The sequence below is a fragment of the Notothenia rossii genome, assembly GCF_949606895.1.
Source record: "Notothenia rossii genome assembly, chromosome: 3".
NCBI classification, from domain to species: domain Eukaryota; kingdom Metazoa; phylum Chordata; class Actinopteri; order Perciformes; family Nototheniidae; genus Notothenia; species Notothenia rossii.
The window spans coordinates 51,842,116-51,848,481 of record NC_136901.1 but is presented as its reverse complement, the minus strand read 5'-3'; the positions used below and the strand labels follow the sequence as shown (position 1 = coordinate 51,848,481).

At 38.5% G+C, this 6,366-nt stretch overlaps 1 long non-coding RNA gene across 1 annotated transcript; it reads left to right on the top strand.

Annotated features, from left to right (window-relative positions):
• Positions 1 to 4,754: 4,754 nt before the first annotated feature.
• Positions 4,755 to 6,156, top strand: LOC307033538. Its single transcript, XR_013806544.1, has 2 exons — positions 4,755 to 5,841; positions 6,059 to 6,156. It is a non-coding gene; the product is annotated as an uncharacterized lncRNA (long non-coding RNA).
• Positions 6,157 to 6,366: the final 210 nt, after the last annotated feature.

Genomic DNA, 6,366 nt, shown 5'->3' with positions numbered 1-6,366 from the left:
ACCACTGAACACATATTGATATAACTGAAATGTCAGGGAGACCCCTGGGCTTGTTTGCCAGCCATAATAACCGGAGCGTTCGTTCCGGTGCACTCCGACAGCATTTAGCACTACATCGAGATTAAGATTAAACTAATTTATTTTGGGAACACCCACATACCTACAGGTGTAGCACTGCATTTCGGACTCCAGTTTACAGCTTCCTGTCTACGACCTGCCAAAGACCAGTATAGAGGAATGTTAAGCCCTCCCACTATTTTCCAAGAGGGCGTTGCCAGATTTTCAATTTCAGGTTTTAACCAGGAGATGGCGCTTCATTCACAAATACAGAAAGACAAGTTTCATGGACTTTCAGTTGTGTTTTGAAGAGCATTTGAACACATCAATATTTTAGATCAACTAAAGTATATCTAATCTTGTAATTCAATAATATATAGTCTTTATATATTAAATAATCATAATGTAAATGTTTACATTACACTTTACTTTATCTTTAACCTTTACAATTGTTTGCTTTAATATGCAGTATATTTTTGTGTTTGCTTCCTCCTGCTCCCTTTCGGACACATACTGTATGATTTATTATTATTATTAATATGAAGATATTATTAAGATAAGATAAGATGTTACTTTATTGATTGAACATTTTAGTTTAGAATGTGCTGTCCCACGGTCATTCAGAAGGCTCACAGGTCACATTCCGACCATTATTTAAAACAATAGGTGCTTTCACACCGTCTACAGTTTGATTTGTATCGAGGGAGCTCTGTCAGTTTTCGAATTACCCATTTGCTTTCGGGGAGCCCTATTTTTCAGAGCACATCCTGCTACTAAATATGTCACACGCACGCTCTGTTGACTGGCGCATCAGCGCGGATGCGATCAATTGCTATAAAAACACTCTTCTACTAATACAGACGGTGTCACTATGCCGGCGGATGTGGCCGTTGTTGAAGCCTCTTCAGGCTCCGCATCGGCAGGCCTCTCCCTCGGTGTGGAGCTGTCAAGCTTGACCCTAACGCCGCTTACAGCCGGCCAACTAAAAGTTGTTTTCCGTTCACGTTGTCATTTTTAGACTCCTTCGCTTCTTTGCTTGTGAATCCAAAAGCTGTGATGCTTGGCTGTTTTCGGTATGCCATATTTTTTATTACACACCCAGAGTTAAAAAAATATCAATATGAACATTTCAAATACCGCGCCGGCATCACCGCCATAACCATAGCAACGTAAGTAAGAATGCAGCGCCGCCACGTACAGATGGCAACACCCAGACATATTCACAAATATAAAACAAATATTCAGAAACTGTAATGAACAATAACTATTATTTATTTCAAGAACTGTTTTTACAGAAACTCAACATTTCTAATCTGTGTGACACAAATATGCACGATTGTTTTGGGCTCCCCCTATTTATCTCAAAGTCAGCCTTCAGGGGAGCTCCCTCCCTCTTCGGGGGAGCCAAGCTCCCCTAGCTCCCCCCCATTTACAGTGTCTGTGGCTGAATGGCCAGCGATTAGGTGTGGCGCATTTATCATAGGTGATCAGAGCTAACTGCCTGCCGTCAGATTTCATTTAAAAAACAGATCTGATTTTAAGACTATTTCTGCGCTCATAAAGAATGATAAGAATAAGAATAATGCGTATTGAACTGGTTTAATTAATTAGTGAGTTTATTTAACACTAGAACCGCCAATCGGGTCAATTTGTGTGATGTGTGTTGTGTGTGTGCAATGCAACTTTTTTTCAATAAAATATTAAAGTCTCCCAGTCCGTGACTTTTCCTGAAAGTGTGTTATGTAGCACCCTATGTTGTTAAAAATTGCATTCTAATAGCGGGATTTGACGGGTTTAGGTAGGCCTATACAAAAACCTCTGGCGGTTATAGTGTTAAGGTAATTAGGTACAGTAGAAGCCCTTTTTTATCAGTAACAAATTTAGCAGTTGAACATAAAAGTCAACTAACTGAGGGTCACTTGCAATGACAGTGTTGTGTCTAACTGTAAGCTTGTCACTCAGAGTAACCTACAGTTAATTTAGCTGCTGGAGAAGAAAGATCAAGGGGGGAGGGGGGGAGAGAGCTGTGGTTGATGGGCCATTAGTTGTGTAAATACACAACTGAGAGCTGCCGTTTCATTCAGACTGTTTAAAAAACTGTAACAACGGACTATTTTTCTTAGCGGGTGCATGTCAATTTAAATCAATACATACAACTATTTTTTAAATCAATACAACTATTTTTTAAATCAATGAAAACATTTTCTAAATCCATAAAAGCATTTCAATTAATATTGGGAGTCATGTCGTTACTTTGTTGAGAATGTGGCCATGTAATAAGCGGGATAATTTGCAGCGACTTGTTCCTTATGGGGAAAATAACACCCGTCATGTGTGTGTAGAGGTGTGTGTGGTTAAAACACTTTCATGAAGTGAAGGAATTTCCTTCTATAAAACAGCTGTGGGCAGCAGTGAGTGTCACGGACATGAATTCATAGATCAAGGCAGACTGGTGCACACACTCTCCTGTCCTGCCAGGCGACACGCCCATTCTAAGCCGTGTCCCTCACTCCTCACATCCCAAGCATCCTCGAAAAGTGTATTATGTTGTTACATCTCAGATGTTATGTTTCAGTTGTGCTCTGTCTATGTTCAGTGATGCAAACTTGTCACCTTTCGGCGAAATTCGCTGTTTTGAATCCAAAATAAGTCGTTTGTGTGATTCATGTAGATCTGCAATACAAATATTAGTTGGGTATGGGGGGGCTGAGACCGGGAGTTATCTGCGGCCATGAGCTGTTATTTCCCATCATGACACGCATGGTGTTCTTTTTATATATATTATAATGAAGTACGAGCTGTGTCCTCGAGTCTTCCTGCCTGTCGGCTCTGCTCATGGATGTATAATAAGGCTCTGCTGCTCCGAGATGATGGTCTAGCTTCAGCAGCTACATTACCTACGGGTGCGTTCGTTAATATTAACTGTGCGTCCGGAGTCACTGTGGCACAGACTGGACCGCTGGTGAACAGCTGTTAGAACGGACCGTTCAGGTGTCAGAGCAGAGCTCCCTGTCGGAGCGGCAGAGCGTAATGTGAACTGAAAAGTTTTTCTGTGGCAATACTATTTAAGGAATCGTTGAGCTAGCTAGCTAGCATACATTGTCACTATCTGCTAACGTTAGCTTTAGCCTTCTATTTCTAATAGTTTTTTTCATAGGCTATAAACAGAGGTGCTATAAGTATATATATATATTGTACTTGAGTAAAAGTAGAAGTACTCAGATCTTGTACTTGACTAAAAGTAGAAGTACTCAGGTCTTGTACTTGAGTAAAAGTAGAAGTACTCAAATCTTGGACTCAAGTAAAAGTAGAAGCACACAGATCTTGTACTAGAGTAAAAGTAGAAGTACTCAAATCTTGTACTTGAGTAAAAGTAGAAGCACACAGATCTTGTACTAGAGTAAAAGTTCAAGTACTCAAATCTTCTACTTGAGTAAAAGTAGAAGCACTCAGGTCTTGTACTTCAGTAAAAGTAGAACCACACAGATCTTGTACTAGAGTAAAAGTAGAAGTACTCAGGTCTTGTACTTGAGTAAAAGTAATAGTCCCATAGTGTAGGAATACCCTGTTACAGTAAAAGTCCTGCATTCAAAATGTTCCTCAAGTAAAAGTAGAATTTTATTTTAGAGTTTATCATCAAAATATAGTGAAAGTAGCGACAGTAAAAGTAGTCATTGTGCAGATTGGTCCATTTCAGAATAATAGATATGATATGTTTTATAATGATTGATCATGAAAGTGTTCTCAAAGCTGGTAAAGGTGCAGCTAGTTTGAATGACTTTGTATACTGCAGGGTAGCTTGTGGATTTACTCCAGGTGGAACTAAAGTCTGATTTAAGACTTGATTATATTTCACATCATTCATCCACATCTGTAAAGTAACTAAAGGTATTACATACATGGAGTGGAGGGAAAGTACAGCATGTACCTCTGAACTGTAGTGGAGTAGAAGAACAAAGTAGCAAAACATTGAAATACTTAAATAAAGTACAAGTATCTCAAAATTGTGCCCAAGTATAGTACTTGTTGAGTTTATGAACTTAATTACTTTACACCATGTGGCTATAAAGATAAAAAGACTTGCACAGAGGCATGAAAATACATTTTCAAAATGCTCAACAGTGCGGCCAAAATTATAAACTGACTGCTACACAATTTAAAATAAATGCTTTTATATATTTCTATTAGATGTGACTCTTTGGCATTTCTGTTATTATTAACACTGCTGCTTTAGTTGCTCTGACTGCTAAAATCCTCTGTTATTCCGTTGGGTGGGGGAGCCGGGGGCTCGGATCCTTGTCACCTTTTTCATACCTGATTAGTTTGCATCCCTGTATGTTAAAAAGCCTCAGTCACCTTAATTCATGTAATAAAAACATCTCAGGTCAGTCACTCAAAGCTAAATGTGCAATACCATGTTCAGCTATGTTACTATTTATAATGTTATTGTTGTTACATCAGAAGATGTACATATTGGAATGATTTCTTAACTTACAGTAGGCTATTTTTTACAATGTGTGTTGGAAGGATTTATTAAATTACTATGAATATTGTCATTGTTGAAGGCTTTTAGAGAAGGGTGAACTATAAGCCTGAATTACATAACATTTTATACATAAAAACATAAAAGCCACAATAAATGAATCATAATTATTCTTGTTATTTTTACCTCCCGTATAGAGAGGCGAAGTCCCTCCCCTTCCGGGAGCCTCGATGGGACCCCGGAAGCGGAAAATTATACATTGAAGTCAATGGAGAGAGAAAAGTTATCTTTTGATCCCGTTTGAATTGTGCCACGAACTACACATATGATGTTTGTCAATCTTAAACAATCATTTCCATGTCAAAAAAGTCACATTTTGTCGTAAAACTGTTGAAATATAAGGCTATGAAAAATACGCGACTACAAAGACTACAAATCCCAAATCCCATTCTGGGTCGCGCATGTGATGTCACAGGCGATAATGCTCCAAGACTGGTTGTGACTCGCAAAGCAAAGAGGAAGAAGAAGACTGATTTATTCCCTCCAATAAATATAAGAGATTGCTCCAATAAATTCACTTTTACAAGATGCCTGTGTGCTTTGTACGAGGTTGTAATCACAAAAGAGATCATACCACTTGCTCGTTCTATCGCTTCCCGTCTGATGAAAGGACCAGGAGTCGTCGGACCAAACATATCAGGTAATATACATGTTTTGCATGGAACATAGTCAAGTTAGCTACCTAGCTAGTAGCGAGCACGTTAGTTAGCATTATATTACATTACTTAGCCTTGTCATTTGTATTAGCCTTAACATGAAGTAAACCAAAATGTTAAACAGTAAGAGTAGTCATGATGGTAAGTATTTTGTGAAACATTTGAAGAGTAGCCTATCGCCCCCTCCACCAGGTGCTAAGGGGGCGGGAGGTAGGCTAAGGCCACATTAGTATCAGCGATCTTTTCTACTTAATGCTATCTGCACAAATGGTTAACATTGACCATTAAAAGATCAGGCAGTTCAGGGAGAGTCGAAGGAAGGAAGGCAGGCAGCTTTGCATGACATTCTTCTGGACGTGTTTCATTGTGATGATAGTGAGAGTGAGTCAATCTGTTTGTTGGAAAGACAGTAGTTGAGTGATTACTGAGAGAAAATTATTAAAAGAGATAATTATTCAGTGTTGTTACTTTAAAGTGTTGTTACTGACCTTTTTCTTTTTTCTTTTCTTTACCTCACCTGTAACTGCTGAGACCCTGAGGAACATGCACACTGGTCTGACCTGCTCTGGCAACCTGATTTCCACTGTACGTAATAGTATTTGGTTATGGTATATTATTTATATACATCATAGGCACAATATACCCCTCAGAGACACACATGTATTGAGTGGGATATTTTGCATTGGTCATGTGAAATCATCTTTACATACTAGAAAACTGTAGGAGCGGCAACTTGTTTTGAAATTGAATTTTTAATATCCGATAATAAAGTTGATCTTTTTTCTTTATTCTCTCTTCCCAGCTCCATCCATCACCATCCTCTGTTCCTGCAGGTCCTGCTTGCTAATCAATATTCATATTTTTTTACACAATTACAAATAAAGTCAATGTATTGTATGACATGAAGTTGTGCTTCATTCTGAGTCAATAATAAATTCATTCTGCCTTCAGCTGCAAAATTATTGTGGACTGCACCGACATCCATGTAGCAGCCCCCCCCCCCAGTAAGATGAACCAAGCAAAGTTGACATACTCAACATACAGCTGTGCTCTTAAGTTTACATGAAGAATTTGTGAAATATTGGTAATAACAGGTTTAAATGATTATAA